Source organism: Candoia aspera, chromosome 11 (assembly GCF_035149785.1).
Source record: "Candoia aspera isolate rCanAsp1 chromosome 11, rCanAsp1.hap2, whole genome shotgun sequence".
Classification (NCBI taxonomy): Eukaryota; Metazoa; Chordata; class Lepidosauria; order Squamata; family Boidae; genus Candoia; species Candoia aspera.
This window is the reverse complement of record NC_086163.1, coordinates 1,525,545-1,535,245: the sequence shown is the minus strand read 5'-3', so window position 1 is coordinate 1,535,245 and position 9,701 is coordinate 1,525,545.

The window sequence follows — 9,701 nt, the reverse complement described above, 5'->3', positions numbered from 1 at the left end:
CCCACTTCAAAATAAACCAGAGCATTTACATATCCCCACAAGGTGCACAGAGGTTTTTTCTTTAAAAAATCGCCCAACTGCCCCCTCAAAAACTCCAGCTTCTCCTCAAGAGACCTCCCATACATAATAACCCCTTCTTTTCCATGGTGTTCCATCAGAAAATCAATTTCACTTATGGCTTGCAACTTGATCTCTATCTTTAATTTCTTCAACTCAACTATCCGATCTTCATCCAACATTTCAACAGAAGTCCCGATCTCACTCTTAGAAGAGACATTTCTGTCGCTGTTAAATTCCTCAGTTTCATCCACGACATCCCCAACCAGATGACACATTTTAGACCTCATGTTTTCCACAATGTCCTGAATGCCTTGCATAAAAACTTGGTAAGAGTCAGAAAGAATCTGTTTAAAATCTCGGTGGAAGTCAGAGAAAGTCTGTTTAAAATCCTCCATGTCTCAAACAGTAGATTTATGGTGCCTCTTAGGAGCTTAACCAGTGGAGGTCAAAGATATGAAAGAATTCTGGAATGTGTTTACACAAGTGAAAGTGAGATATGCAGTTCCCCAGGAAAAGCAGAAGCAGAAAATTGAACTTTCAAAACAGCCAATTCAACGTGTAGGAAAATGCTAATACCTTCAAAAAAAATAACAGGGAACAATTATTTACTCTCAATCCTCCTTAATATTTGGATGGAAACGAAGTCCAAAACTTAAAAAAATATATATTTTAAAAATTGATCCCAAAAATAACGATAAGCACCAAGTGAACCCCCTTCTCCTTGCTGTAGAAAGCCTCTCTTAGGGTACGCGTACTTAAAAGAAATATATATTGGGTGATTTAGAAATGGGGTGGCTGGTCTTAGTGTCCCTTTAAGACTACAACACGGCTTGGAAATGGTGACGTCCTGCCCTCCCAGCTGCTCTTACCAGTCGAGCACGAATGCTGTTTACAATCTTCTGGCTGCAAGCAGCCATCCAGAGGACAGATGGGGTGATTCCAGGTGTTTTCCTTTTTCTGGAAAAACACTCCTGGGCTTCAGGAAAAACCTGCTTGAGCCCGAAGAAACTGCTGCATTGTCAGTTCTGCCTGCTGAGCTCACAGGCACAGCTGTTCAGTCCTCCATGTACCCACCAAAGTCCTCTGAGGCATAATTCTTGACTGCTTGCTCCTTTCCTGTTGAAGGTTGATCCTAAAAGGCAGAAGCTATCTATCACTTCAGTATGTTCACTGTCAGTTCTAAGGCTGGTTGTTCTGCTTGTTGTCAGTTTGGTCTTCTTTAGTTTTAATTTTAGTCCCATTTTTTTCACTGTGTTCTTTGACTTTTAGTAGTGGGGCGTGCAGATCCTTTGCATCTTTGGCTATCAGGGTTGTGTCATCAGCACAGTGCAGGTTATTGATGGTTCTTCCTCCAGTTTTAAAACAATGTTCAGCCTCTTCCAATCCAGCTTCCCTTAATATATATTCTGCATACAGGTTGAATAAATAAGAGGAGGCTTGTCTCACTCCTTTGACAACCTGGAGCCAGTCTGTTTCACCATGTTCTGTCCATCTGCAGCTTCCCAACCTGTATATAAGTTTCTCATGAGGACAGTGAGATATTCTGGATTCCCATTTTTTCTGAGCACTTTCCACAGCTTGACGTGATAAGCACAATTGGAGGAATTAATTATGGGTTTAAATCCTTGGCATACTTCACACACTGGAATGTGGGTATTAGTCCAGCGCCAGACTTTTGGTGCCTTAATTACAGAAACTCAGCAGGCCATGCACGAACAGGCCTGTCTGACACCTGCCAAAAGCCCACATGGCTGCTGGAGCCCAAAGTCGCAAGCGGATGTCCAAGCACACATGCAAAATTTGCTCGAGGAACCAACACCGATGCGATGTCTGCCCGGTACATGTCCTTCTGCACATTTGGATGCAAACTTGCTATTTGTGTGCAGTTGCTTATCGATTTGGAAAAAGGAATGAGCCCGTTTTCAAACACAGTCTTTCTTCTGCCAGCTTTTCCTGTCATACCAGACATGGTACAGTTTGCTTCAGGTTTTGGAGTATATCCTGCTGACAGACAACAATTCTGTTGGGCTGGAAAGTATAAAAGGGGTCGAGCTGAGCAAGAATACAGCGATCTGCGTCCCAGCATATAACCAGCGCTGTCCTCTGCAGCAGTCCTTGGAAATGTGGTGTGATCAGCCGAGAACAGCTGCTCTTCCTCTGCTCTGCCCGGGAGCCTCCAGGATCGGGGAACCTGGCCCTCCTGGCATCCCTGTTCTGCTGCTAACACTCACGGTGAGGACGTTTCTCCCAAAGTCGATTTTCCCAACGTTGTCCACTCCTCCGTTTTCATCCGCCCTCTGGGTTATGTGTACGAGGCAATCTGATGATCCGGTGCTGAAAGCTGGCACTCCAGAGTCAGTTGGCAGACAACACGAGCGGATGAAGACCCCTTGGCCTTCTGCTGGCAGCCCCATAAAGCCTGTTTGCCCCGGGGCTGCCAGGGCTTGTCTGAGGACCGGGCTGTGGAGAAGGCAGGTGAAGCTGGGCCAGATGCGGTCTGGCTCTGTTGTATCCCAGCCACGCCCGGTGGCTTTCCCCTGAGGAGGGTCTGGCCATTGCAATGGGCCTGTGCGTCAGGAGGGGTCTGCCATCATGAGGACCACCACAGGTGCTCGTGCGGCTCGGCCCTGCTCCAAGTTTCACCGCATCTGGTGTCTTTGCCTTTGATGGCCACGAACGCCATCTCCCAAAGCACTCCTGCAGGCAACTGGATGGCAAGAAAATGCTGGTTGTGCTGGGCCAGGCTGTATCAGTGATCTCCTCTATTTTGAAAGCAAAAAATGTGTATTTATTTTTATGCACTAGACCGCTGAGATTTTGAAGCCTGAGTATCTATCAAGAAAGGAGAATTTGTAAGAAACATTACACAGAAGGAACGGATATTCTCAGGATGAGGTTCCTGAGGATGACCAGTTGCCCCATCTAACTGGGGTTTGCTGTCTGCTTGCTCCACATGGCTCCCCCAGCCAAAGGCTTCAGCCTCCCCGGGGAGGAACAGCCAGGAGGCTGTCTGTCATGTTTAGCAGAACGGTAAGACTCCAGGAGGGCCCTCATATCAAGCAGGCTAGTTGACATTTTGCACTGTTTGCCATGCCCTCCATGGCCTTACAAAGGCTGCACCCTGGGGTGCCTTTGTGCTTTGGGGACTGGGAGGGAGGGCTGGCTTGCCCAGCCTAGCTGGTGCTCGGGAGGGGGCTGCACTGGAAGGATGCCCCATTCTGTTAGGGCAGCAGCAGGACCGGAAGCAGCTCAGCTTGCTGATGGGGGGGGGGGGTACCTGGCTGCCCGACTCTGCCAGGAGGGCTTGCAGTATGGCCAGTAGTGCCTCCCTGCCCCTCCCAGCATCTCATGGCCCACAGGATCTGGGTCCTGAGAACCACCAGTAGCTGCCCCCTGCCCTCCCGCCCCCGCCCCCCACGGCCGTCCACTGGCAGTGGGCGTTGCTTCCATGCTGTGGGCCTGGAGCAGAGCTGCTATGCCAGCCAGCAAGATTCATCAGGGTGCCCTTTCCTTCCTAATTTACCACGGAGGACAATCGTGGCCTATTTCCTCCCTCCGCTCTGTCAGAAGCAGCAAAGAAGCTCTTTCTTTCCTCAGAGGCTTTTGAAGAAAGGGGTTCTCTGAAGAAGGGAAGTGGGCCCAGACTGCCCCCTTGCCAAGCCCAGAGGGCGGGGAGAAAGGGCGCCAGGAAGCGGGAAGAGGTCACGGAGGGCTGGCACCAGATGCTGAGCCTGGGGACAATGAGGGCCTTCTGCTGCACAGCCAGGCCCCTTCCCCTCGTTTGGCAAGACACCCCCCTCACCACGCAACGTCCATTTGTCTGCAGAGGCTTCCCCCTCCCGATAGCAGCCCAGGGCGCGTTGGGCAGGAGCAACCGAGTAGGTGTGCTGGGGGATTCCGAGGAAGGAGCAAGCCTGCTGAGGGAAACAACGGGCTGCCTGGGAGTTCCCAAGTGGGTCGCGCGGAGGGCAGGGCCAGCACCTGGGGCCATCCAGGGAGGGGGGATGAGCCCTTCGCCCAGGAACTGCTGAAGGTCTGGGAGAGGAACCAGCTGCCCCCTTTGGGAACCAGGGCAGCAGTGGGTCAGGGGCTCTCGCCGGTCTTGTGGGTTGGCATGGTCTCCAAAGCCACGTTCAGCCCAGAAGGCCCAGGAATCCCCGGGACCTGGCACAGTCAGCCTCAGCAGGAGAAAGGCCCGGGCCCCTCAGCTTCTATGCATCTTCCCAGTCTCAGGCCAAACGCCAACACATTTTTTTCTTAATTCCAGGAGATGTGGAATTATAGGTCGTTCTATATTCAAAACTTGGTCTCTGCACCGCTCAAAAATTGCACTACCCTAGCCTTTGACTGTGTGGACCATAACAAACTGTGGCAAGTTCTTAGCGGTATGGGGATACCAAGTCATCTTGTCTGCCTCCTGAAGAATCTGTATAACGACCAAGTAGCAACAGTAAGAACAGACCACGGAACAACGGGCTGGTTTAAGATTGGGAAAGGAGTACGGCAGGGCTGTATACTCTCACCCTACCTATTCAAGTTGTACGCAGAACACATCATGCGACATGCTGGGCTGGATGAATCCAAGGCCGGGGTTAAGATCTCTGGAAGAAACATTAACAATCTCAGATATGCAGATGATACCACTTTGATGGCTGAAAGCGAAGAGGAACTGAGGAGCCTTATGATGAAGGTGAAAGAAGAAAGTGCAAAAGCTGGCTTGCAGCTAAACCTCAAAAAAACCAAGATTATGGCAACCAGCTTGATTGATAACTGGCAAATAGGGGGAGAAAATGTAGAAGCAGTGAAAGACTTTGTATTCCTAGGTGCAAAGATTACTGCAGATGCTGACTGAAATCAGAAGACGCTTAATCCTTGGGAGAAGAGCAATGACCAATCTCGATAAAATAGTTAAGAGCAGAGACATCACACTGACAACAAAGGTCCGCATAGTTAAAGCAATGGTGTTCCCCGTAGTAACATATGGCTGCGAGAGCTGGACCATAAGGAAGGCTGAGCGAAGGAAGATCGATGCTTTTGAACTGTGGTGTTGGAGGAAAATTCTGAGAGTGCCTTGGACTGCCAGAAGATCAAACCAGTCCATCCTCCAGGAAATAAAGCCAGACTGCTCACTTGAGGGAATGATATTAAAGGCAAAACTGAAATACTTTGGCCACATAATGAGAAGACAGGACACCCTGGAGAAGATGCTGATGCTAGGGAGAGTGGAAGGCAAAAGGAAGAGGGGCCGACCAAAGGCAAGATGGATGGATGATATTCTAGAGGTGACGGACTCGTCCCTGGGGGAGCTGGGGGTGTTGACGACCGACAGGAAGCTCTGGCGTGGGCTGGTCCATGAAGTCACGAAGAGTCGGAAGCGACTAAACGAATAAACAACAACAACAAAGCGAGTCCATAAACCCAGTCTCACCTTTTCCCTTCTAGCTTCCATGGGAGGACCCGAAGCCTCTCCTGCAGAAGCTTCAGGTTGGTGTTCACGACTTGCCATCTAGCACAAAGTATGCCATTTTTTGCTTTCCTACAGTTCCTTTATACATAATTATTAACATATATTTAACATATTTAAGTTAGAGATGGACATTCTGTGTTCATGAATTGGCTTTTTTCCCCAACCCCCAAGATGCAATTATGTAAAAGTCCTGTCAGCAGGGTAACTCTCCCAAAATAGGATAGAAGAGGACCAAATTTAGTGTGGCTGCACAAGCCAGCAAGAGAAAAGGGAGCGGGTCAGAAAACCTCCCCAGAAATTCTCCCGTGGCAGCGGGGCAGCTTCTGGTCATGGGACCTTGGCAGAGCTCTGTTAAGGGGGTGGAAGGAATTCCAGAAGCCGGGCTCTGCAGTTGCTCCCTAAATTGGTTGTAGAAATACACGTATTGCAGTCTGAGTGTGCAACATGTCAGGGTAGGCTAATCTGGGAATGAATGGATTATGTGCCCTCAGGTCACTTCCGACTCCTAGCCATCTTAAGTTATACATCAAAAGCAAAGCGTTTTTCTACAGACTATGGAATAAAGAATGGTGAATGCCATTTGCTTGTGTCAGTTTCAATTTATTTCAGGGCAAATTGGGGTTCTTCGAGGGGAAAAGTGGAGTGGTGCCAATACCACCTGTACACGCTGTACCTTCATGGAAACAGCTCCCCTTGCCCTAAGCCCCAGGTCAGGGTGGAGAGGTCACTTGGACATAGACTTGGGCCGATGGTCTCTTGGAAGGTCTGCAGCACCAGGCTTTTTGAACATGGGGAAGTGGCAGAGGCCTCAAGGAGGCGGCTCTTTGCAGGCCAAGAGCAAGACAGGGAGAGGCTGGCTGGATTCACACCTACCTGAAAGTGTTTGGCTCAACACAGTGGGAGGGCACAACCTGCAGCCCCCGACCTCTTTGGGCTCAGCCTGTAAGCCATTTCCAACAGCACTGCTGAGGTTTAAGGCAGGAGCTGATGAAGACTATACTGTACATCTGAGACAGGCTTAAAGCAAAGAAAATTCCTAATTACTCCCCTCTGAACAGCCCACCTCCCCAAAAAACTATCCAGGTCTCGTATGCATGCATGTTTCTCTGCCATGACATTCATTTAGCTGTTAGTACAAATATGCTAACAATACTAATTTGATTTGCATTATAGGAATAAATGAGCGTCCAGAGGGCAACCAAAAATGTGTTGCTCATCATTGTGCTACAAAAATACCGTAATAATAAATTAGTAATTTGCAAACCTCTTTTCTGGAGTTTGAAAAAACTGTGCTGCACAAGAATTCTGAAACTCAATATTGCAATTCCTTATTCCCCACACCATCTTAAGGAGTTTGTTTGGTTTCATCCAACACCCGCTTCCAGTGGAACTGACCTATACAGGAGGCTGCTTCAACATACAGCAGCCTATGACTTCAGCAGACAGCCGACAACTTAGGCCCTATTGCGCAAACACAGCCACTCTGCCTTCCCTACAGAATTCTAACCTGGGCTTTTTCAGAAATCTGTTTATAGCTCAGTAACCAAGATGTCTTTTCCCTGGCTGCACTTGGGCTCTGGAGCTGCTTTCCACTAACCAACACATACCTCTGGGAAAAGCTGGCCAGCTGTTCCCACCTTGCACCTTGGACCATTCCCAGCCAAGCAGGGAAGCTGATGAGGCAGCCCAGGGGTGGAGAATCACCCTACCGCCACGAGTTTTCTCCGGGCCTCCTCCTCAACCGACTGGCAGGGAGGTTACCATTTTGAGTCTCGGGCCAGCAAGAGATGCCGAAGCCTGTCCAGCACTCAGGAGGGGGGAAGAGGCCAAGCAGGCTGTGCGGCCCCGCTCCCCGATTTAGAAGGGGGAGACTCAAGGGGAAACCTCACCAACAGCAATGGTCTTACTTGGACAGTCCTCAAAGCACACACCAGAAGAGCGTCACCTGGTGGCCACTTTGTTCACCAGCAAGGATGTGCCCAGATGTTCATCCCCCCACCCCCGAAGGGCAGAAAATGCTGAAACTCCGTTGCCAATCCTTCCTCAAAAGGAACAGCAGTAACTGCATTAATTTTACACAAACATGCTCTTCCAGAAAGAGAACTGCATTAATCTTTTGCAGGAAAAAATACCCAAGATCCTCATGGCACCTTCATGATGTTCACCTTCCATTTATAGCAGAAAAAGTGTTGAGGAAGTGGGGACAGAATTTCAGACATCTGTCCATCAAGCCCCCTCCTTTGCCCACAAAGGGGTGGTAGTGTTTCTATTCTGGTGACTTGCCACTGCATTTAGACTGCAGCCCTTTCAGCACTTTGTCCTAAATTACACCCTGGCATCAAACCATTGCCATCTAATGCAGCTGTTTTCTTACTTGGATTTTTTTCATGTTAAAAAACTCCCCACAGATAAAGGACGTAAGAATAAATTGCTCAAAGCATTATGTTCTGTTAATCGTCTCCTCAGATGAAGTGACGGAACTTGTGTTTTGTAACGTAGGTTACAAAACACACTAAGCCATCATGTGATTTGATTTCGGCTTTCCATATCGTGGGAACATAATTAAGGTTGCAAATCAATGTATCTATACCTCTGTCTAAAAGTTAGGACTTGGTTATGGTGTGAATCTAGCCAGAAACTGCATCCCCTGATCCCTGGAAAATGCTGCTTGGTACCCTCCGGGGGCTCGTTTCCTGCCCCACTTGCAGGGGCAACTTCTTCCATCCCCCGCTTCCCCCGGCAGAGACACATACAAGGATGGGGGACTCAGAGCTCACCTGCACCTGACTGCTCCCGGCAACTCGCTCATTTGTAACTTATGGTGGGCAGGTGTGTATCTTACACTTACGCCCTTCCGGCTCATTTGTCTGGCCAGCACCTGACCGCTCGTGGGCGGATGGCAACGGCTCAAAGTGGGGCGGCAGTGGCCAATCTTCCCTGTGACTGACTGACTGCAGCAGAGGCCCTGGAGGGCAGGTGCAGCGTGAGGGCGCATGTCAACCTCATGAGGAAGCCAGGCCAGGCCAGGCAATCAACTCCACAGGAAGGCTAAAACCACTTCAGCTGAGATTGGCCACAGTAGCAGAATCTCCCAAGTCTCACGGCGCTGGACTTCCCCCATGCTAAAGCCTGCACCAAGGAGCTCTGCCCGGCTGGGACAGCCTCATTCCCCCACCCCTTGGGGCACAATGGTGAGATCCAGGAGCCCAGGGCAGGGTGGGGGCGGCCCAGCCCAGCTCCAGCAGAAGCGATGCTCCCACCTTCTGCATTGCCAACAGCTTCCTGCACTCCCTTGCAAGGTCAGAGTTGTTGCTGCTCTCCATGTCAGAGCCACCCCTGGCACACCCAGCTCCAGCGCCACAGGAAACCCTCACCTCACCATGGCTGAGCTCTAGCAGACCTTGGCCCTGGGTTTGCATGTTGTCTGAGCCCAGCTATTCTGGTTTGCAAGCCATAGTCAATAAATTGGTTGCAATATATGAATCAACCAGCATCACTAAACCAAGGTAATCATGGTCAATCAGCATCATGCTTGGTCAATTATGTTTTATTACAGTGTGTGAAATTCCACCTCATCCAAGCCGATCTTACTGCAAACAAAAAGCCCCACACGGACCACAGTGAAAACGACCAGCTCTGCCCCTTGTCACGCGTCAGCTTGCCTGCCTCCAGCAAAAGCCAAGGCATCTGTGATGGTCCTCTGCTAATGAAAGAGCAAAGTCTGGGGTGCGAAGCTTTAAAATGCCCACATGGTATCAGAGAAAACCAGCTTGCGGAAGCCACTCCCTTCTGCTAGAAAAAACTGGCCAGTCAACAGGAGATGGATGCCTTTCCGAGGAAATCCCTTCCAGACTAGCAAGGGCCCGTCCCAGAGCTCCACCCTGCTGCTCAGGGAGCCCTCATCCGTGGGAGCTCAGCAAGCCTACGAAGAACATGGTCTGCCAGGCTCCTTGCCCGAACCTCCCACAGCCTGGCTCCCCTCCAGAGGGATTGGCGGGAACCCTGCCCATCAGGCCTCCTTGTTAAACTACCAAAGTTGCCAGGCCGCCTTCATTTTTCCAATCCACAAAATACCCGTTTCTGTTACTTTCTGGAGGGACCCGTAAACATCGAAGCAAAACGTATTATGGTTTAACATGCTCTACAAACCCAGCTGTTATGGTCTAGTTCAATT